The sequence below is a fragment of the Silene latifolia genome, chromosome 11 (genome assembly GCF_048544455.1).
Source record: "Silene latifolia isolate original U9 population chromosome 11, ASM4854445v1, whole genome shotgun sequence".
In the NCBI taxonomy this organism is placed as follows: Eukaryota; Viridiplantae; Streptophyta; class Magnoliopsida; order Caryophyllales; family Caryophyllaceae; genus Silene; species Silene latifolia.
The window spans coordinates 105,814,388-105,839,950 of record NC_133536.1 but is presented as its reverse complement, the minus strand read 5'-3'; the positions used below and the strand labels follow the sequence as shown (position 1 = coordinate 105,839,950).

The 25,563-nt window shown below is 39.0% G+C and overlaps 1 long non-coding RNA gene across 1 annotated transcript; it reads left to right on the top strand.

The window, feature by feature from the left end:
- Nucleotides 1-22,479: 22,479 nt before the first annotated feature.
- Nucleotides 22,480-24,855, top strand: LOC141615012 (uncharacterized). Its single transcript, XR_012529544.1, has 3 exons — nucleotides 22,480-22,601; nucleotides 22,695-22,767; nucleotides 24,642-24,855. It is a non-coding gene; the product is annotated as an uncharacterized LOC141615012 (long non-coding RNA).
- Nucleotides 24,856-25,563: the final 708 nt, after the last annotated feature.

Below are 25,563 nucleotides of genomic sequence, written 5' to 3'. Positions count from 1 at the left end.
AGAATAGCTTTGATCTGCTCAGTATGTCTTCTATTCCTCTTTTTGTCACCATATAGCCCAGAACTTGCCTCGCCGAGACTCAAAGTGGCATTTTTGTGGGTTGAGCTTCATATTGAATTTCTCCAGTATTTTAAAGGCTACTTCCAGGTCTTTGACGTGGTCTTCTGCCTTTTTTGACTTGACTACCATGTCATCTATATAGACTTCCATGGTGTCTTCTATCTGGTCTTTGAACTTCATGTTGACTAGCCTTTGGTAGGTTGCACCGCATTTTTTAATCCAAAGGGCATGGCAAGATAGCAATATATACCTCTTTCAAGTGATGAAAGTGTGTTTTCCGATCTGCGCAGGGTGCATTTTTATCTCGATTGAATCTACCGGAGGCATCCATGAATGTTAACATTTCGTGGTCCGCAGCGACATCTACCATTGCATCGATGTGTGGCGGGAAATGGATCTTTTCGGCGGCTTTTGTTTAAGTCGGTGTAATCTACACAGACTCTCCATTTGCCATTTTTCTTTTGGACTACTACTACGTTTGCAAGCCGCCAGGGTACATTACTTCCCTGATCATTCCCATGTCTAGTAGCTTGTCAACTTCTTGGTTGATGATTTCATGCATCTCTGCAGCCGAATTTTCTTCTCTTTTCTTTGCATGCTTAAAGGATTTGTCAATATTCAACTTATGAGTAATAACATCAAAGATCTATACCAGTCATATCAAAATGTGACCAAGCAAAACAAGACATTTTAGTTTTGAGAAAGCTGACCAGATTGGGTCTGATTGAGTCGGGTGCATCTGACCCTACGAGTACTTTCCTGTCAGGGAATTCTGGGTCTAATATGACCTCTCCTGTTTCCATCTAGGATTGTGCTACATATTCTTCCCTGACAGGTGACTTTAATTGCTATGCAAGGGACTTACCTGACTTTGAGGGTTTCAAAGCCTGAGTGTAACATTCCTGAGATGTCCTCTGTTCTCCCCTGATGGTGGTTATCCCTCATTCTGTTGGGATTTTCACACATTGGTGGTATGTTGATGGGATTGCTTTGACATTGTGGATCCATGGTCTGCCCAGGATTACATTATATGAGGATAGGCAATCCATTACTCCAAATCTTTCATATGAAGCCACGCCTTCCACATAGGTTGGCAGGCTGATTTCTCCCAAGGTGTTCTTTTTTTCTCCGCTGAATCCAACCAGGACGCTGGATTTCTTGATGATATTTCCTTCATCTATCTTCATAGCTTTGAGGACGCCAAGCATCACCAGGTTGATTGAATCGCCTCCGTCTATCGTGATTCTTGATACCTTTGTCTTTGTGCCAATTTGCATGGTGATTACCAAGTCGTCGTGGTGTAGATCCGATATTCCCCGCAGTCCGAGTCATCAAAGGTAATAGAGGGCAATGACTTGGGCCGGAAGGAGGTTGAAGTCCGATTCCCTGGATATTCTTTTGGCGGTGAAATTTGAGCCGGTCGACCACGATTTCTAATCCTCCATTTATGAACTTGACTTCATAGATGGGGGGAGGAGGAGGAGGATCTCTGCTGTTCCCTGAATCCCTCTTGTTTTGCCCTTCATCTTTGTTCTTTGGTTGCTGGATTAAATCCTTCAAGAAGCCTTTCTTTAAGAGATATGCCACCTATTTCCTAAGCTGGATGCATTTTTCTGTGGTGTGCCCGATATCCTGATGGAAGTCACACCATCTTGTTGGGTCTTTCCTGGGGTTGTCTGATTTCTTGGGCCATCTGACTGTATCTCCCAGGCTTTCCAAGCGTTTAATTAATCCTGCAGTATTAATAGAGAAGTTATATTCAGGAATAGTTGGTAGGCTAGAAAGGTTACCTCTGTGTTCTTGTGCCATGTTGACTTCAGATCTTTCAGGCCTGGAATAGGGTGCTGATCTGGGGTTGCCTCCTTTCTGGTAGGAGCTTTTCCTGTTAGTGTGTCCATAGCCTTGCTTTCCCCCGGATGAGTTCGTTCTGAAGTTGAGATCTTCTTCCAATCTGACATGCTCTAAGGTGATGGATTGAATAGTAGCAAAAGTTGGGCACGCTTTCTTGGTCATGTCTGCATAGATGTCACTGTCAAGCAGGACTCCTTGCCTGAAGGCTTCTACCGCTGTTTCTTCATCACACCTGGGAATGGCCACTTTTGCTTTGACAAATCTGGCTAGGAATTCTTTGAGAGATTCTTCAGAAGTCGCTTTACCCGAACAGTTCTGGTCTCTTAGCCATATCTCTCCGCTCGCGAATTGTTGATTGAAGGCATTGATTAATTCTGCAAAATTCTTGATACCTCCATTTGGGAGATTAATGAACCACTGTAATGCTGCTCCAGTCAGGGTTATACCAAAGCCCTTACACATGCAGACCTGCCTGAGTTCACTGGGTATTGAGGCAGCCAACATTTTCTGTTTGAATATGGCAACATGATTTTGTGAATCAGAGATTCCATCATAAGTTCTCATGGATGGAACAAGAAATTTCTTGGGAGATCAATCTTTGCAATTTCATCCGCAAAAAGGTGAATCTCGCAAAGTCAAACTTCTACTTCACCACGGGTCCGGCACTCCAGGTATGTTTTCTATTTTATGGTGGAGTTTTTGAATTTCTGAAGCATGGCCATCATTATTGCTTTCCTTGATCTTGTTTGTTTCGTCATTGGGAATGGTTGGAGTATCGATGATGTATCCTTCTCCGGGTCCCAAACCGGAGAAGTCAATGTTTTTGATAATGGATGAGAATGGGGTTCCTGGTTCAAATCGGTCTTGGAGCCCGGCCCCGATTTTCCAATTTTTTTCTCAAAGCTAGACTCGACTCCTTCACCTATTGATTTACTCGTCATTGCTTGGCCGCCTTCTCTTGGATTATTTCCAATTCTTTGATCTTGGCCAGGGCAGCCGCTAATTGTTGTTCTGCGGTGAGTTCCACCATTTTTGTGTGTGAATATTAAATGAAAAGATGGTAAAAGGAATTTTTTTGATTAAAGAACTAGATGCCCCACGGTGGGCGCCAATTGTTTTAGCAGGATTTTCCTGAACGGATCCGGCCTGATTAGGAAGTAATTCGGGTATCAAGTTCTATATATTTGGTAAAGATTAAGGGATAAGAAAAAGACTTAAGTATAGAGAATATTGTTTATATTATATGGAAGAACCGAGTGCAGATTAGTATATATATGATCGGATACTTTAGAGTAATAACAGATAGAAAAAGTGTAGAAAAATTAAAGAGTCCTCAATTGATCCTCATTGTCTATTTACAAAAGCTATATATAGTTCTCATTGCTATTCTCAACGTTACAATGATCAACGTTACAATGATCAACCACCTCCCCAAATGTAGGAGTTGTTGCCGGATTAATAGGGCATGTTCCCTATTAATCCGCTTGACTTATTCTTCTTTCAACGAATCTTCAGCCCTTTCTCTCCTTTCCAACTTGATTCATAGATGATAGGATCTTTTGGTTGGACTTGGTCTTCCTTAAGTATAGGACACGATTATTTATATCCAACAATTGCATTTCTTGTTTATCTTTCTCAATCCAGCCTGTTTTAATGATCTGCCAGGTTATTCTGTACTTACCACCAGGCTTCTCTTCCAGGATTTGGTTTCCTTCTTACTATAATATTCTTTAATAGCTGAACAGTAGTTAGACTTGTCCGGTCTCAGGTTACTTCAATCAAACTAATAAGGTCGGGCCAGGTTGGAGTCAGACCAGGCTAAACTGGGCCTAACAATAACAGTATAAATAATTTCATAGTATAAACATCTTCGAGCGGATAAAAGTATTAAATCACTCATAGTCATACAACCTCGAAACATAATAGTAATATTAGGATCGGTAGAATCGTGTTACCTTTAAATCTCGAAATCGGGACGATCAATATGAAAACGGTGGATTTTCTATTAATAGGATAAGACACGATGACCATCAAAGAAATAGGACATGGTCAGCTTTTATGGCGGCACTGAAAGACGGAGGAAACAGAGGAGTCCAATGATATTTAATAGGGTTTTTATAATAAGAGAAGCATTAAGGAATGAGATATACGAGAAGTAGGTATAAGACAAAGAATAAAGTGCATATATATATTAAAGAGGATTAAGGTACAACAAGTGGTAAAGCCTCGGTCTCAAATTTTCAACTTAAAAATAAAAAATATTTCATTCTTTTCCTTAAACATTAAATATTAAAAATTGTTTTCAAAAATATTTCGGAAAACATTAAAATTCATTAAAATATAATATTTAAAAGATAAAATATTCGGGTTATTACAATCTTCCCCTCTTAAAAGGAGCATCGTCCTCGAAATTCGAGTTAGAAAATAAAACAAGTTAAAAATTTGACTAGTATTACAATCCACTCACCTTAAAATAAAGTTCGCCCTCGAACTTAACTTTTCAAAGCAAATAACGAGTCAATCATTTTTTTTTTGGAAAAGTTTAAAATATCAAAACAGATGGTGCTAAGATGTGACGATCTCAACACCTAACTAACAAAGAACCCGCTCTGATACCAATTGTAACACCCCCGATTTTCGGCTAAATTAAAAATTAACTTTATATCTAAAACTGGCCAAAATACAGGGATATTATAATCAATATACAAAGTTTTTATTACCAAATGTCTTTTAAAATAAAATATACAAAACGAACTAAAACTTTATAAAGTCCTTAAGTAAAATCTTGTCTTGAAATAAAATCCTTTTGAACTGCAGTGGAAGTAACCTGAAATAAAACTAGAAGACAGAATGGACCTACCCCCATGACGAGTAGCCCATAAGGGAGAAAACACGTCAGCCGAAAAGTTGAGTAACAGATAATACTTCAATGTAAGCAGAATAGTTTTTTGGTCATGGCGTGGAACATACACACGTAAAAATAAAAATAAACATAGAGAATAATAAAAACACTCCCCATAAACTAATCTCAAACTGAAATCTACTCCAAACTATTTCCATAATATATTATACTCTCTTGTCTCAATGATTAATAAAGTCTCAGCTCATTACTCCGTCTCACTCATTACTCTGTCTCATAATATAGTACTCCAAAGTAACCATTTATCATATTCTCATCGTCGAACCTAAGCCAAGGATAAGGGTTGAGTGAACTGGCGGATAAAACCGCTAAACAATATATCCATCTCAATATCAATTTCAATTCATAATAATATAACTCAATAACCATGGTCACTCTCGACCGTAAATGTAACTCGGCTCAAAAGCCCCATAACTCAATACCAGTAACCAATTTCCATCTCAATTTCAATATCGATATTGTCAAATATTCCATTAAAGGAACTGTTCAAAACTTAGACTATAACTCTAAGCTACGCACCCACGAATCAAGGGACAAAGGAACGACAATTAAAATTCAATACGAAATAAACCGATCGCACTTCACATATCATAACCCAGTCCTAAACAATAATAAATCCCAAATTAAACGCTCCCATTCTACTGCACAATACGAGAAATTCGTTGAAAGCACTTATCAACTCAGCATCACATTCTTAACCTGTTAACCATTAGCAATCTCAACTACTCAACAAATATTATGTATTTGCCATTCGGATTTCTCAATTACTCAACAAATAAACAATTCATGAATCACTCCATCTAAAGGTGTATCATCACCACGTCGCTTATATATGTACTACCCATACCCACTCTCAATCATCATACTTAACAAATCTAAGTGAAAATATATAATGTCATGTATAATAATAATGTAGGAGTAGGAACTTGCGAATTCCAACATTAAATATAATATAGAGAAGAGATAATTTAATGCTCAAGAAAAATATATTAGCTTCTTGATATTGATCAAAGTATTTACAATGCATTTATAGTTTACAGGAAATGTCTTTACTAAAATAATATGTGATAATAATATCAAGCAAAACTATAACCATTGTTATAAATGGCAAATCCTATTTTACTATTTTGTATTTACTAAATATAACTTTTAATTTCTAAGTTTGATTTTCTTCAAATAATAACAATATAAAAAATTTCATAGTATAAACATCTTCATGCGGATAAAAGTATTAAATCACACATAGTCATACAACCTCGAAACATAATAGTAATATTAGGATCGGTAGAATCGTGTTACCTTTAAATCTCGAAATCGGGACAATCAATATGAAAACGGTGGATTTTCTATTAATAGGATAAGACACGATGAGCATCAAAGAAATAAGACATGGTCAGCTTTTATGGCGACACTGAAAGACGGAGGAAACAGAGGAGTCCAATGATATTTAATAGGGTTTTTATAATAAGAGAAGCACTAAGGAAGGAGATATATGAGAAGTAGGTATAAGATAAAGAATAAAGTGCATATATAGATTAAAGAGGATTAAGGTACAATAAGTGGTAAAGCCTCGGTTTCAAATTTTCAACATACAAATAAAAACTATTTCATTCTTTTCCTTAAACATTAAATATTAAAATTTGTTTTCAAAAATAATTCGGAAAATATTAAAATTCATTAAAATATAATATTTAAAAGATAAAATATTCGGGTTATTACAATCTTCCTCTCTTAAAAGGAACTTCGTCCTCGAAGTTCGAGTTAGAAAATAAAACAAGTTAAAAATTTGACTAGTATTACACAGACGCACCTCGAGAACCACAGACAAACAATCACAACCAGCTGTACAATCAACAGTCACCAATTTATATCCCAATACAATGTTAATCAATCAACCATAACCAACCAACCAACAAAGACACTAAACCAGTCAAACAACATCAGCAGACTCTCTAGACAATCAACAGTACTGAGTAGGCGAACCTACCTTTAGCAAACCGCAACGATTCCGCGTCCGATCACAAGATAACAATCAACCAGCAAAACCACCTATAACAACCATCATACCATCTATTACTACTACCATAACCATAACTGAAATCAAGGATGGCGATGATGATAATGACAATATACCTATACTAAGCAATCCGGCGTCAAGATAGCTACCCGACTCAAGCATCCCCTTCCTAAGGTGTAGACACTCACAAAGACCTCAAGGAGGTGAACCATGGTGAAGGAGAGGTGGAATGACGACATTTAGGTTTAGGAAGAAAGGTAGAGAAATGATTTGGGTTTCACGATGTACGATTTATAATTCTCCGATGCAAACCCGTTACTCGATCGAGTGACGAACTTACTTGATCGAGCTCCCAAGCTACTCGATCGAGTAGCCTCGGCTAGATCGAGTAACACACATCACAAGACTCACATCGTCACAAGTCATCACTCTTAAGGTTCCCAAAGGCCAAGGCAGGTGTCTAAGGTCGGTCAACGGGTCCCTAAAAGGACGGGTATTACAGTCTTCCCCCCTTAAAAAGAAATTCGTCCCCGAAGTTCGATTCACCCCCCCCCACACGACACAAGGTCAAAGGAACCAAGGCAACCACCACTGTTCATCCGACACAGGTCAACACAGCCATTTAGAAATACCATCCCGCTATGAATGTTCATCAACCATCATCATCATCTACCTTAACACATATTACACAACACGACTTCCTATCGAATCACCAACTTCCTATTGAATCACCAAATACACCTTGTACACAAAGATAACCAACTCGACTATTACTTGCACTCATCTCATGTTATTACTCAAATGTAAACCAATACAACTATCATTTTATTCCTCCATTAATTACTTGCCAACAACCATCAGTTACAAAAAAGCCAGAAGCAACAATTCTATTACTGATACACAACAACATATCATTCATTCCACTCATTCATACTAATTATTTTAACTCATCTCTATTACTCAATCGTGCAACAACAATTCTATTATTTAACATTGAATTTCATGACAACATAGTGAACAATCACTTGGAAACAAGATACAACAACATGCTAATTTATTCAACAATTACAAACTACTACTCAATTGTACAATAACCACTACGAAATTCCCCAAACAACCATTTAAAATACTACAAAATTGTCATAAAAATACTATAAAATTGCTATAATTACGTCATTTTCCCATGCGACATTACTCTTCCCCTCTTAAAAGGAATTTCGTCCCCGAAGTTAACCATCAAAACAACTTTAACTATTACACAAGTCGATAAATTATTATTCCACATTGACATTACAACAATTCACGACCACTATGCGTCCTTGACATTACATATACATGATTCATTTATGTGAAAACCAACGAAAAAGTGAACAATACGATTACGCATTCCGTCACCCATTATTCTACATTACAGCAAATAATATCTTATGCGACCATACAAGATACGCAACAAGCAACATAACCACCTTACACTATATTACTTGAGATAATTTAGATTTAGCATTTGAAATTATATAAACAACACCTAAATTCTATAAACCATACAAATACTCACCACCGTATAACCACTGTTGAGACAGGACAAAGGTATAACACACCCAAAACAAGAAATATTATCACAAGAACCACCAACTTGAAGGTGCAAACAAATATTGAAATGAAATTGACATCATACAGGGGCACTCGATCGAGCTTGTGAGTTACTCAATCAAGTTGATGTTACTCGATCGAGTTCATTAGTTACTCGATCAAGTACGTCGAGATCAGAATACAATTTTAATTCACCCCTACAGATACTCGATCGAGTGAGAGGCACTCGATCGAGTAGCCACAGGTCCAAAACCTCCCCACGATCACTTGCAAAACCAAAGCAATATATATTTAAGTCGTAATGTCAATTCCGACATCATTCACCTGCATAGCGAGTCCTAAAAACAACCAAAATACGGCTTTATGGCCAAAATACAAACCACGGTCTAACAAATGTACCAACCAAAACAAGTGCCATCAACTACAAATCCATGCAAACGAGATAGAAATAAAAAGGAGCATCATCACTCCAAGGTCTGCTCATCCATCATCTCATCTGCACCACCGCCTTCGGACGTGCCCGCTCTAGCTGTACCCGCACGTGCGACATCACCAGTGCCAGAGTCGGCTCCCACTCGCCATGGTGCCAAACAACCGTAGGGGTAACTCGTAGGCTCTCCCCAAGTAGACCGCTCCACGCCAAAGGAATGGAAGACTCCCCTGTCTTCTCCCACACTTCTCCATCACACCGACTGAGCCGCCTCGGTCCCAATGCCCTGAACAGAAGCCATCTCATGGAGGTTCCGGAGTGTCAAGGTGGCAGACACTCTCTCCGTGAGCTCACTCACCCTCATCTCAGGACTGAAGAAGGAAGGATAGCTGGGAAACTGATGCTGTGGAGGCACATGCTGCTCTGGCTGGGTCTCAGCCATCCTCTCCCTCACTCGTCGTGTTCCTCTCCCCACTCTAGGCTGTCTATCCTCGGGTCTAGCCTGATCCCTCTTCGTCGGCTCAGAAATCACCTCCAAAATATCGATATCAATGAGGTAAAACTGCCGAGCAGGGGCCTCCTCCTCATCATCAGAGTCTGCTGCCACTACTATCGCCGGTAAAGGCTCGATCACGGGAAGGTGCTCGGGGGTAGGTACCCTCATCCAACTCATCCCCCAAACTCTCCAGGCTAAACCACCACCCTCCAAAGACCTCAACCATTTATGGTCGAGAAAGTACTCACGGTCCAAGGTAGGCACCGACGGGAACAAAGGTGTATAGGCCGAGGAGGCCTCAAAGGTAGTCAACCGCTCTGCCAACCGTGTGGCAATGACACCACAACTCAAGAAACGGGTGTCAGATGAGGCCATCAAAGCTAGGCTAGCACATACTATGGTCAGGGCACTGAAAGAGACTCTGTGGGCTCGGGTGGGGTTAAGGTAGGCAGCAAGCAACATCACCTCATGTGAGTTAAGCTTACTCACATCTCTCCGGTCATAGAGTAAACATGTCAAGGCACGAAGAAAGATCTTCAAAGTGATGTATTGCACATCATTGATCAACATGTTTCTAGAGGTGGGGGCGTTCTTACCGGTAAAGCAAGGCATGAAACTTCTGGCTCCACACTCAGTTGGGATGTCCCTAAGGGCTCCCTTCTCCGGTCGGGTAAGGCCAAGGTGGGTGGGAAATGTATCCATGGTCAAACAGAAACTAGTGTTCATGAGACGGAATTGGACGGTCTTTTCCGCCGCATCTTAAAGAAAAGAACTCATGAACTCCAAAGTCAAGAAGGCATAGGAGTGTTTCCTAAGACGGTACAACCCGGTCAAACCCAAAGTCTCAAAGATGTGCCTCATATCCGTCTCCACCCCTAGGTCCGTTAAGAGTGTGGTAGCAATACAACGTGTAGGTTTCAGACGACGTCTCTATAACTCGACAAACGCATCTCTTTGCTTGAAATCAACAAAGACGATGGTAGGATACTCAGGCACATGTGGGACCATAGGTCCCCCACTCCCCTCACCAACCTCATGCTCAGTAGCCCTCCCCCTCTTACTCTGATGGGTACCAACTGTAGGTCTCGGCATCTGTTTTCAACTCACATTTTAGGCACACAAACAAGCACTTACTTGAATGAACCTAAACTTTCATGCATAGTTATAAAAGAAAGAACTACTATATACACACTTTCACCAAACAATCCAAAAAGGTTCCAGTATACAACTTTCAAATTCTCATTAGACGGTCTTACAGCTATAAAAATTATGGAAAGCATAACATCAATGAACACATCAACTAACAAATTTAAGGTATTAAACTTTCAAAATAGCTTCCCAAATTAAGTAACCATCAAAAGAATTGGGGCGATTTTCAGTTTGGGGCACTTTTAAGACGAAGTTTTAGGACAAAATTTTGAGTAAAACTCGGCAAAATCAACACTAAACATGATACCCATAACATACATTACTTAATTTTCCCCCTTTCATATGCAAAAGACAAACAAAATTCAATTTGAATCCCCAAACCCTAGAAATTTCGGTCCATTCAAACCCCCATATTGATTCGATTTTTCTATTTCTAGCATTAATAATCAACTAATTAAAGCAATTACTTCATGTTACAACAATTATAAGCAAGAATACATGTCTACAAATCGAATTTTTTCAGAAAAACCCCAACACTTTACATGTTTCTAATTGATTAAAAACATAGAAAAGGATGAAAATTCTTACCTTGAATGATTAGTAAGTGAAAAGGACGAAATAAACAAGAAGAAAACCATAGAATCAACACAAAATCACCAAATTCTTGAGAGAAGAAGAGATATTTAAAGAAAATTAGGGTTTAGATATGAAGGAGAATAAGAAGAAAGAAGATGGGAAAAGGGTATAAGAATCCCGTATAAACCCGTGTACTGTTAACTTACTCGATCGAGTAAGTAGGTTTCTCGATCGAGTGGCCTCTACTCGATCGAGTTGGAGCTACTCGATCGAGTTTCCGCTGGCAGATCCAACATTTTCGATCTTATAACTTCGCAACTAGATCGAATAAGGTCTACTCGGTCGAGTAGGCACTCATACTCGGTCAAGTAAGGTTAGGTACTCGGTCAAAAGTTACAACTTTAGTTATCGATTCCTGCAAAACAACAACTCGTGTCGATTCCAAAGTATATTTGGAAATCATGACAGATTATTTCATTCATTCACGGCACATTATTACTACTCAAATATAACTCTACTACCTCATCCGAGTATTACATATATCATTCCATCCTATCACAAACATTATGCGAGACAATTCACCATACTATATATTAACTTATTCATACATGCAATCAACACAGTACTTCACATTTACTTCCGCATTTGCAAATTCGACTATCCAACATATATGTTTATTACACTAAGCATCCATCGAACCATAATTATGACATCTTACTCAAGTTTGCTAAAATTCCAATCATGTCACAACAAGTTATCAACTAAATAATCCGACTTAAATATGCCATATCACAAAAGTACTCAACAAATTCACCCATCACAATTCCAATTACTACTTGACCAACATTACAACTAGTACACGGCTTACAACTCACTATTATCATTATATACAAAGACGCACAATTACTTTATAAACTACTATGCATACAAGACTTAGAGCTCATTATTATCATCACATTATCCATTACTGTCATGCAACCTTCACCATCTCCACTAAATCCATACACACTTCCACTCAACCACAAACCTACACAGTTCATCATCATAATTTTTTTTTTTTGGTTAAATGTGAGCTTTTGTATTAATATAAAAGATATTACAAGCTAAAGCATTCATGTGTTAGACTTTGGAAAGCCTACACCATTACACGAGACATATATCTAACTTGATTAACCAATCTCTATTCTTTAACTTCTCTATGCTGTCAATCTTGTGAATTATTCTTTGACGAACTTGTGCTATGATCTCAGCTACAATATACTCAGGCTTCTTCACCTTATGCTCCAATTTGCAAATGTTCCTGACATACCAAATATTATACCAAATTGCCATCTTAGCCAGTCAACAAATTTTCCTCTGAAGCTTAGTATAACCAGCACTACCAGTAAGAGTAAGGTGCAACCAATCCTCAACTCCAGTACACACCTTAGAAGTGTAAACACAATCTGTGAACAGATGCTCATGAGACTCAGCAGCTGCTTCACACAAAAAACATCTATCAGAGCTGCACAGGCTCAGTCTTGCTAATTTAACACGAGTATTAAGAGCCTTCCTCTGAACCAACCATCCTATAAAAGCCTGCTTAGGTATATTCCATGGACTCCAAACATCAGAGTACCATTGGACAGGGGGGTGTGTGCCCTGTAACCAACAGTATCCAGAACTAACAGTGTAACCAGTACCAGTAGGTTGCCTATTCCAGTGATGACCCTGATAACCACCAGACAAAAGCTCCCTTGTTTTACAAATATTCCTCCAGTTGCAATTAGAATCTGGAGGTGGATGATAGTTAGACCAGTCAGCTCCTTTGAGGTAAACATGATCAATCCATAAGACCCATAACCTATCTGCTTTAGTATATAGCCAGTGCACCAACTTTCCCACATTAGCCACATTCCACACCCCATCATTTTTAATCCCTAGTCCTCCTTCCTTCTTAGTATGGCAAATATCATTCCAAGCAACGAAAGGAGCCCTATTGTATTCAGTGCTATTATCCCATAAAAAATTCCTGCAAATAGCTTCAATTTGATGAATCACACACTTAGGAATAAGAAAGATAGATGCCCAATAGTTATGCAAGGTATTCAACACAGAATTAATAAGGACCAGTCTTCCTGCATAGTTGAGCTTCCTTGCCCCAATACCTCTAATTTTCCTTACAATTTTATCAGTGAGAACTTTACAATCCCTCCTTAAAAGCCTGCCAGGTTGAATTGGGACTCTCAAGTATTTAAAAGGCAATGCACCTTCCTGGAACCCTGAGACCTGAATAATATCAGCTTTCATTTCAGACCAGAAGCTGCAGAGAAGGTAGCCATTACTCTAAGGAGCAACATGATAGACTGACTGTCCCCTTTGCAAAACATCAGTAAATCATCAGCAAACAGACGATGAGTCAATTTAAGACTCTTGCATAAGGAATGTTATCTGAAATGCCAAGTATTAGCAGCATAATGCATAATTCTTGAGAGATACTCCATACAGATGCAAAATAAGAGAGGAGAAATAAGGCTCCCTTGCCTTAAACCCCTCTTTCCAGGGAAATAACCAAAATGAGCACCATTCAAGTTCAAAGTGTAGGTATGAGAAGTAAGACAAGCCATTATCAACTGATGGAATTTAGGAGGAAACTTAAGAGCTGACAGCATTTGATCCACAAACTTCCACTCTATAGTATCATAAGCCTTCTGCAAATCCAATTTAAACATACACCTAGGAGAAGCCATACCCCTATTGTAAAGCCTGACCAAATCTTGACAAATAAGGATGTTTTCAAGGATGCTTCTCCCTTTAACAAAGGCTCCTTGATTCCTGCTGATGATATCAGGCAAAATCACAGCAAGCCTAGCACACAGCAGCTTGGATATAGTTTTGTAAAGCACATTACAATAGGAAATAGGTCTATAGTGCTTAACAGTCTCAGGTCTTTCCATCTTAGGGATAAGAGTAATGATGGTAGCATTAATCTGAGTCAACATTTTGCCAGTATCAAAGAAATTTTGTACTGCAGCACATATCTCATCACCAATAATCTCCCAAGCATCTCTAAAAAATTGACTCCCATAACCATCAGGTCCAGGGGATTTCCCCTTAGGGATGCTAAACAAACACTGCTTAACCTCTTCAGCAGTAACAGGCTTGTTCAAGATATTCCAATGTTCAGCTGTACAGCAAGCTCCATTCCTCACAACAGTCAGGTTCACTCTCTCAGTCTCTGTTTGAGACCCCAGAAGAGATTGATAATATTCAAGGAAAGCAGCCTGAATAGAATCACCATCAGTGCAAGGTCTTCCAGTCATATCCTCAATTTGGAACACCTTATTAAGATAAATTCTTTTTTTGATAGCATGGTGAAAGTAATTAGTATTTAGGTCTCCTTCCAAAGACCACTGGACCTTGGCTTTCTGAATCAAAAAACTATCCCTAGCTGAGATAAGTTCCTTCAAGTCATGGGCCATATCCATCTCCTGCTGTAGTAAAACAATGTCACCAGGGTTCTCAACCAGCAGCTTCTGAATATTTTCAAGGGCCACTGTTGCAATAGTAGTGCTGTTTTCTATATCAGAAAAACAGCACTTATTCAGACTCTTCAAAGCAGGTTTCAAAGCTTTCAGCTTCTTAATAATAGAAAACATCTTTGTCCCTTGAACATGAATGCTCCACACATTCCCAACAATATTTTTAAACTGACTAGCAGAGCCCCACATATTAAAATACTTGAAGTTTTTCTTACCCCCCAAAGTAGAGTGAGTAGTCAAAACTGTGCAGGGGCAGTGGTCAAACAAACCCTCAGGATGAAAGTGTGCATAATTATCACCAAAGCCATCCAGCCAAGCTTGATTACCCATTGCCCTATCCAACCTGCTATAGACTCTATCAGCAGGGTTTTGCTTATTAGACCAGGTAAACAGAGCTCCTGTAGAGGGTATATCATCCATGCCACAGATAGAAACACAATCCTAGAAATGCTGCATTTCAGCATCAGTAGTGTTACCCCCTAATCTTTCTACTGGTGACAAAATAGTATTAAAATCCCCTAACCACAGCCAAGGTGCATTACAGTCAAGGGAAATCTCTTTCAAAATATTCCATAAAGCCACCCTTTCCTCCAGACAATTAAAAGCATAAATCATTGTGAGCTTGAAGGTCCTATTATCAGCTCTAGATGTTACCACCATATGAATATGCTGAGCACTGTAGGAAATAAAATTAACATCAAAACAGTCTGGTTTCCATAAAATCCAAATCCTACCTCCTTTATGCCAACTGCAGTTAGTTGAAATGCTCCAACCATCACAAATTGAAGTGTTTTTATTCAAGAGAGTTCCAGGTTTCAGCTTAGTTTTTAGTAAGCCAAACAATCCTACTCCATTATTGTGCAAAAACCATTTAACCACCTTCTGCTTATTCAGGTCATTGAGACCCCTAACATTCCAAAAACCTATGCTATGCATTGAGAGTGTCCTCAAGGGGGTCCTTGCCACTCTCTACTAACTCCCCCTGGAAGCATTAGAGTTATTCAGTGCATCTAAAAAGGAATATTTACTAAATTTGGCAGATAATCTTACCCCCACAACATTCTCCTGCCTATTCAATCTCATAATATTATTTGCTGGGGTAGATTGTATAGGTACAGATCTACTTGTGTGAAGAGGAGGAAAATTGGTAGGTTTTAGAACAGGAGAATTGCTCACAGGATTCACAACAGCTACTTGAACCTTGTCTATTTGAACAGGCTTCCAAACCTGTTTGGTCTTTTGTTTTTGTTTTGAAGGTTTCTTAACTGGTTTCTTACACTGTGTAGCATTATGCCCTATCCCATTACAGCTAGTACATGAGATAGGTTTCCACTCATACTCTACAGGCACAAAAACCAGTTGCCCTGATTCATCTAAGAACTTGACTTTTGCAGGTAAGGGCTGGTCCATAGCCAATTCCAACATAACCCTAGCTTTATCATGAGTGTCTTGGTCCTTTTTAACAAACTTACCCACTAATCCAGTAATTGCTGGTAAACAACTTCCCCAAAATTTCAGAGGAACATTAAACAATTTCACCCATACAGGAACAACATCAACTTTTGCCTTAACAAGCTCCACATCCACAGTCCATGGCTTAATAACAATAGGCTTGTTATCATAGAGATAATATCCAGACTGCAGCAGAGCATCCCTATCCTCATTCTTAGTAAATCTAACAAGAAATACTCCATTATCCATAAACAAGACTCGTTCCACTCCAAACCTACCCCAGACATTATAAATATAATCCTCAACCAAAGCCCAGGGAGGGTTTGCACCCAAGATGTAACACACAACAGAATGAGACCAAAAATCTACCTCTGTTTTGATGTCCTCATGGGTAAACTGTAAGAGCTCATCAGAAGCTTCCTCCTCATGGATAGTTGGCAGAACAGGGATGTCCTTTCCTCCATGACGAAGTAGCCAACCTTCCTGCAGGTCCTCGTCCTCCTCAGTGACATCCTGCACTTCATATTCAGGCAACTGTAATACAGGGATACCCTGAATATCCTGCATCGAACGAGTTTTCCGAGCATCAGAGGAAGAAGGAGCCTCAAAGGTAGTAACTTTAGGACGTTCATGGCTTTTACTATGGGTATTGATACTTTTTTGTGATTTTTGAGCAGATTTTAGTGAAGAAGAAGAGGTCATTAATGGAGAAAAACGGTTTTGTTGAGTAGCCTTAACTGCCGTCATTGTGGAAATCGATGAAGATTTTAGGTTAGAAAAATCGCTTTCTCTCTCATCCTCTCTCTCAATTCCCCATTAGCTCTGAGTTGTTTATTCGCCATTTGTATGATTGGCTTTTGTAATGTGTGATGATGTGCTTGAGGACAAGCAAAGAGATGGTTTGGGGGAGTTTTCATCATCATCACAATTACATGCACTAAACATTACCAGAGACTCTATCATAGTTATTTATAACTTATCCATCATACACACTAAGCACATAATTCCCGACTCGATATTCCCATGCCCGGTGACTGGCTTAAACATGATGGGGCCGTGATTTTGAAATGAGGGCGCCTACTCACCCAAAATCGAGCATCAGCCGCGACTCCCAACATATATACACCAGGTTCATTTTATTAGACTCACTACGTTCATTGGGCTCATTAGTTACAGGTTCCAAAATCGTCGCTCTGATACCACTTTTTAACACCCCTATCTACCAAGGAGCCTTAACAAGACCTTCCCTAGCAGATAAGGGCGTTACCATCTCGGTTGCCCGAGGTCAGTAATAATCAAATGTTGACAAAAGAAAAATTATGTTATATTACAAGTGATTTAAGCCAACACACGATATAAATAATACAACTCAAGACTACTATTAGCTATGTGAAACTATCTCTGTCATGACTCCTGATATACTCGCCCCTCCAAGCACCCAGCTATGATCCAAACATCAACCTGCTAAGACTGACTGCTCACCATAGTGGATCACGGCAGACACAAAACAAAGAGGCAATACAACACAACCACGCAAGGTCAGACACTGAGATAACAGGTATAAAAGCAGACACAAAACGACTACAGCAATACACACACAACACCTCCTCCAACCAACCGCACACCTCTGACTGTCCGAAAGTCCACTCCTGCCAGTAGGGGACCGCAGCCGTTCCCACCTAAGCCCCGCTCATCTAACCGAGCGATAAACCCATGTTCCTTAATGTGCACATCCCTTCTGTGGCGGGTTCCACAGAAAGCGAATCAAAAGCGTGAAGCCACTCCCGCAAGTGACTCCACTCAGCCGAGGAGGCACCTCAAGAACCACAACCAAACAATCACAACTAGCTGTACAATCAACAGTCACCAATTTATATCCCAATAAAATGTTAATCAATCGACCACAACCAACCAACCAACAAAGACACTAAACCAGTCAAACAACATCAGCAGACTCTCTAGACAATCAACAGTACTGAGTAGGCGAACCTACCTTTAGTAAACCGCAGCGATTCCCCGTCCGATCACAAGATAACAATCAACCAGCAAAACTACCTATAACAACCATCATACCATCTATTACTACTACCATAACCATAACTGAAATCAAGGATGACGATGATGATGATGACAACATACCTATACAAAGCAGTTCGGCATCAAGACCGTTACCCGACTCAAGCATCCCCTTCCTAAGGTGTAGACAATCACAAAGACCTCAAGGAGGTGAACCATGGTGAAGGAGAGGTGGAATGACGGCATTTAGGTTTAGGAAGAAAGGTAGAGAAATGATTTGGGTTTCACGATTTACGAAATAGTACCCCGCTGCAAACCCGTTACTCGATCGAGTGACGAACTTACTCGATCGAGTGGCATCTACTCGATCGAGCTCCCAAGCTACTCGATCGAGTAGCCTCAACTAGATCGAGTAACACACATCCCAAGACTCACATCTTCACAAGTCATCACTCTTAAGGTTCCCGAAGGCCAAGGCATGTGTCTAAGGTTAGTCAACGTCGGTCAACGGGTTCCTAAAAGGACGGGTATTACAATTATCATATTACATATATCAACAACGGTTGGAAAGAACCCGTTTTAAAATTTTTTTTTTTAATTATCTGTGATTTTCTAGTGTTTGTTATTTGACTAATCCATGCCCTGTAATTTTTACTTTTTCTTATTTAAAATTGCAGTATTGAATGTTTGACCGTATGTATAACACAAAATGATAACAGTTCCTTGTTAAGCCGTTATCATATTTCATATATCAACAACGATTATTGTAAATCCATTGTCATATTACACAATAAATAACGGTTTTTCTTATAACCGTTGTAAATACAGATCCAGTGTGAAAACTGAAAAGTTTGTGGTTTTACCAATGCATGTCCTATTATTATTGGTTGTTTGACCATTATTCACCTCATGCATGCATGCACAATTAATACAAGTTTGAATGTAACGTGTTGGGCCTGGAATTTTGCACTACTGACAGGATAGAATTCTACCCTAGCCTGACGATCAGGACAGGTCCGTCAGGGTAGTTCAAGTTTGGCACCAGTCGATGAGCCTGAACTCCCGCATCATCTTCAGGATCAAGTTCAACCCTGGCCTGACAATCAGGGTGTCAGGGCGTCAAGCCACCAGGGTACAAGAAGACATGCACCAGGCAGGAGAGGACAACGGTCAAGTGTAAGGTCAACATTTGACCAAGTCATGGATAATTATATATAAGATTTCTACAACATAAATATGGTCATTAAGAGGAAGATTTGGTCATAAAGAAGGAGCATTAATAGGCATTAATGCGCAATAAAGACAGCAATCAAGACAACAATTAAGGAGGAATATTCAGCATTAAGTACAAAGATTTGGCAGCCATTCAGCTTGGCTATATAAGGAGCATTTAAAGATCATTTGGCAGGAGGAGGCATACTCTAACATACACAACACAACTTATCACATTGCAAGCAAGACTATTATAATACTTAGAGAAAATGCTATACTTTCTGCCCGTGATATTATTATTCTCTAAAATCATAGTGAAATCCTCTCCTGGCTTGGTGCCCGTTGTTTTTTCCCATTCAAGGGTTTTCCACGTACAAATTCCTTTGTCATATCATTTACCTTATATGCACTACTTTTATTATAATCAATCCTGCCTAGGTACTATTACGATGAATCGAAATAGGATAATACTAGTTAACCCTCATACTATTCTACCCTGGTCATATTTTCAGCCCTGCGCAAAATATGGACAAAATAATTGGCGCCTTCTGTGGGGAAACTAGTTTATTAATCCCACAAGAATGTTCACAAGATTTTCTATTCTCACAAGTTTGAGAACCTTGGGGAAGATTGATACAAGAGTTTCCATAATTCCCAATTCAAATGAAGAAATGCGAGATCCAAAGGAAAAATTACCAAAAACAAGTCAAAATTCCTTCCAACGATCATAAGTATAACAAACTCCAGTGTTGACCAAGAGAATGCGGATTTCAAGGACATATTTGTCACGAAAGAAATTCAAAGATAAGTTTTTCCTAGATCTAATATAAGTTTTGCAAAATGTTAACAATATTTTTTAAAATTTCGGTACTGTGGCTTTTATTCTGTGGTGAATTTTCTTAATTCTAATAATTTGATGTTTTTAGGAAATGAAACCTTGAACTTCGAAAATTCAAGCCTGGCAGGGCAATCCAGTCCTGATCATGACAGGCTTCAAAGTCAGTTTTGGGACAGTATCAGGGCAGGCCCCAGCGTCATTACAAGCCTGGCCAATCGGTTCAACCCTGAACGGCTATACCAAGCCTTAGATTAGACACAAACAAATTTATAACACTCGACGTGGTACACTCTTAGTGGAATGAGATCGAAAAAAAAAAGTGAACAACATCAATGAAGAAAGAGCTCTCAAAAATGAAGTTTCTCGCCTAATCAAGCATGGCCGCCTTTAAAGATCCGATCAGGACGGACCAAACATGGAATGCTGACCGACAGTATGAAACGCAATAACACAAAAATAAATCATAAAAGGTATTTAAGTATTATTACCGCACAGGTAAGTCGTATCCTTCACATAACTTTTAAATAAATATGTCGTAATAGTACACATTCCAAGGTAGATATGAATTAAGTATTTTTTAGTAGTGACCATATTACATATGATAGTTTTTGGACAGTCCTGATATACAGGGTTAGTCAAGCCTAACCTGACCTGGCTGATCAAGGAAAAATAAATCGACCAAGCCTGACCTGGTTGACTTTTTGAAGGATGAATTAACCTGTCATGATTAGCCTGTCTTAATATGCTCATATCTATTATCATACTACTGTTATGAATCCTTACATGATTACTCATTAACTTTTCCTTATTATATATCAAGCATGTCTAGCATGATTTTAGAACCTTTGATCAATAGAATTTTTAGTATTAACATGTTACACACATTACACAACATGAACGTCTGGAGACATAATCTATCCTGGCCTGCTACTTGACATGCATGGTTGTGATTTATAATTCATGTGTATCATTTATAAGCTACTTGTGATATCCTTGTAAGATATTTCGGTCCTACCAACAGCAACCTTATGTTACATGTGGTAAGTTTATGAGTTACATTGTGACCAAAGGAGACATAACAATCAGTCCTGAATGGATTAAAGCAATACTGGAGTTACAATTACCAAAACCAGTCAGGGGCATCCAAAACCGACAGACCGGATTCTGACCTGAACAAAAATCAGCCCTGGATTGTTATTTTGAAACCTTAAAGCCTTCTGAGTCAGGTAAGTTTCTCACCTAGAAATTACAGTACCCAGTTAGGGGCACATGTGTAGTATCATCCGGCATGGAAATAGATCAGGTATGAGTACCCTGACATGCATGTCCTAATAAGATCTCACTCCCCTGATTCTGTTAGGCCTGAATTAGTAAGTTTCTAAAAAAAAAATATATAAATATATATATGGCTTTGCTTGATCTCATTTTGATACAATTAGAGTATATGCTGATGTCATCACCTATAGGCTTAATATTGATACATCTTTGAAGTCTGTGCGGCAGAAACAACACAAATCCACCCCTGAAAGAAATATAAACATCTACGAGGAAGTAAAAAAACTCCTGAATACGAGGCAACATTATTCAAGGATTAGAAGCTATATTTATCATCGTCTCCATTTTTACTGGCCAAGCCAGGCAAAGGAAAACCCCCTGCCGGTTTATCTCTCTCTCATTGACAATATTGTCAGTGCCTAGTTAAAGTACAAGAAGGTCAGCAACATCATGTCTACGATGTAAGTAAAAGTCTACTAGATGCTGAAATGAGGTATGATTTACTTGAAAATATGTTTTAGCTTTAATTATATCGTAAACCAAGTTGCGCCCTTTGTAACACCCGCCCTTTTCGTATAATTTTCATAAAGAAAAATAATACTTTTACATTACTTTAACTAGTTAATTTCATTATGTTAATAAAAGTAATTTAATTAAAGCTATAAGTTTTAAAGCTTACGTATATAAAATATACGTTTTCGTCGGATAGAAATAATAATAATAATAATAATAATAATAATAATAATAATAATAATAATAATAATAATAATAATAATAATAATAATAATAATAACTATATTGATAATAAAATTTCCGTCTTAAATTATAGTAGGTTTAAGACGAACCTCCGTCTAGCAAAGGACCGTCACATTTCCACATGTAAGCCTAATCTATCCCCGACCTATCCCGTGTCGACAACACATTCCTTAACTTTAGCACCCAATTAAAATATAAGTTGTTGACCCACACTCACAAATTGTTGGACCAATCCAAAAACACCTCACCATTTTATACTCCTTCACTTTTCGAAATCCCTGGTAAAACAAACAAACGTAGCAGCTGTACTCTCCGAACCAAAACAAGCTCAAAAGAACCCATTTATGGCGACTTAAAAATCCTAGATTTCTTGCTCAATTTTCGACCAAACTCAATAATTCTTGCACCATTCTTCTCCTTATCTCTTCCTTCATCTTTTAAGGTAAGAAAGGCATAGCCTTGTGGAGTTCTCGTCTCGACCCGTCTCATAAATGTGACGTTTTTAGACTAACTCAGCTCTTATTACGGTTTTTAGGTGAAGACTTTGAGGACCCCGAAGGAAACTCATTCATAATCGACCATTCACTTGAAGACTGAAGAAAGTTAAGGTAACCGGGATAGGTTACTCGACAAACGTCGGGAAACTCCGCCCATTTCTACTCGTTTTTGCCTTATTTTTCGCAAAGTTGAAGTCTTTGTATGCTTCCCCATAGATGGAGTTGATTGTGTTGTGTTTGTGCTCATTTTTCATGGTTGTTTGGACCCCTTTTTGGGTCCGTTTTCTTGCTGAGTTCGGGTAAGGGGAAGAGGTTGGCTTCTCTGTTCTGCCTCGGTTCCTTTTTCTCTTTTACAGTCGAAATTTCTTTCGCACCTCCGTCCTACTGCTACTCTCAAGGTCATTCTTGAGTTGAGTTTCAAATGGATTGCTAGAGACTGTTTAGGTTGTGCTGTAGTTTCCTACCTCTGTGCGGTAGCGGATATTTCCGTCTCTCGGACTGGCTTCTTACTTGAACTGTCATGCTCGTACTTTACCTATGTACTCACCATTCCTCCTATTTGTTCGTCTGGAATATGCGCTGCTGGTCTGCAATTATTGGAAAATACCAGACGCAGGGAGTGTGTGTTTGGTTGTTATAAGGAACGCAAGATGTAATGCCATCAATGATTTCCTAAACATCAAACACGTTAGTTGTTCGATATCCAAACACTCTAATACTTTTCACCCACAAGATTTTCATATTGAAACATTCTAATAGTATTCGCAGACAAGATAGCCCTAGTGCTTCTTGATCCATTATGCGAGAGTCGTATCTTAGTGTTAAAAATGCAAATAAACATGTTTGGGTATGAAAGCTTTTGGACTCACAAGTCCGCAAGTTTTGACCGGTTTTGCTTTTGGTTTGGTGTGCTTTGTCCTTCTTTGTTTCTTGTTTATTGGATTGCCGAGTACATTGGTATATGTCCCCTTCTTTCCTTATTACATGATCACTATATTTGTCATATTGATGCCGTGCTCCTTCCTCTTTTTCTTGATTTTGTGACTTCTAATGTTGGGCTCACCAACATGCATTTCTTGGGCTCAAACCATGGGAAATCTTGGACTTCCCTTTTTATTTTATTTGGACCCAAATTTCTGGATGTTTGTGGGCTCATCATTATTGGATTTTTGGGCTCGTCTTGTCACTTGCATTGGATTTGTGTGCTTCCCGTAAATTTTCTCATGACGTAAATTACCCATTACTACTTGTTATATTTTACTTATTTTATTTAATCGGCACGTATAACTATAAAGTGAGATATTTATTTTATATGTCACAAGTATGAAAAGATGATTATAAATAATTACTTGTTGTGAGTCGTATTCTTGTAGAAATGCCATAGTACCATCATGTATGCTTGCCATGCCTTTATGCCTGCTTGTGCCGTTACGCCAAGTATGGATTTAGCTCATTTATTCCGCCTCTTTCGGATCGTTCGCCGATTGTGGGTTCTCGACTTCCGTTACGTCGATCGAGTCTTGGATGCGGACTGTTCGCCGCATGTCGAATCGGGGACCGTTCGCCCGAGAGTCCGCGATTTAGACTAGGACTGAGTCTTTGTGATTATCATTGTCGTCCTACCAGGGGAAATTATATTTGATGAGTGTAGTAAAGGATTTGCATTTTGGATGGGTATATTGGTCATGTCTCCTTGAATTACGTGCTCATGGTTAAGTGGTCTTTATCTTGCCTTCCAAAGATTTTCCTCCATTACTTAACTTTGTTTATGCTTTGCTTACTTGCCTATTTTATTCCTTTTCCTTATTTATGAATCTTTGATCATGTATGCTCATATGCATAGTTACAATTCAACTCATTCTCATCTTACTTGATATGGTCATTTGTTTGTGTGTTTTGTCATGTTCATCTTGATGTTTTGTGGGTCGGGAGAACCTTGAGTTACTCCCCACCGATCGTGGCTTTTATGTTTACATGAATGACAGGTTGGTGAAGATGCTTATATGGGGTTTGACGTGTGAGCTAGCGAGTACCCCGGACTTTTAGATTTCCTATTTACCGCTTAGACTCACCTATTTCTTTATGTCATTCGAGGGATATATTTTCCCCACTTTTGACCGTTTTATTTGTATGGACCCTTGTTTTTATTTTCGTTTTTCCTTCTGTTGAATGTTAGTGACTCCCGCATGCTAAACTCTATCTACTAAATAAAAGTTTTAAAAACTTCACATTTTTCGTATATATTTAGTAGTTTACTTTCCGCTTTGTCGCGGGGTGTCACAGTTGGTATCAGAGCCTTTGTAGCTCCCGACGCACACACGTGTACCCCAACCTAAATCTTGAACTTGACCTTGAAATAATGAATGAGAGATGGGTAGAACTAAGGACCTAAGTTGGTAGTCTTCTTGTGTATGCTATTTGTTAAGTACTAACTCGTTTGACTCTCTTTGGTGTTTTAAGAAGATGGTGCGACCAAACAATGTGGAGAATACTATCTTGCAAGCCCTTACTCAAATTCTTCAAAATCAACAAAATGTCAATGTTCAAGCCCATCCCGCTCCACATGTGGTAGATCATCAAGGAAGTTTTTCTTGGATTGCAAGTCAACTAGCAAGAAACAAGGCTAAGACCTATGGTGGTGAAGTGGATCCTATTGAGCTTTCAGAGTGGTTTCGTGACATGGAAAAGAATTTCTCTCTTTATGATGTCCAAGATCGAGACAAAGTGAAGCTTGCCTCTCATTTCCTTGTGAAGGAGGCCGATAGGTGGTGGACTATTACCGGGCCTTCCGTCACTCAAGACCCCACCTTTGATTGGAACCGTTTCAAGACTCTTGTGGAAACTCGTTTCTACCCTAAGGAACTCAAGCAACAAAAATTGAAGGAGTTCATTGATTTCAAGCAAGAA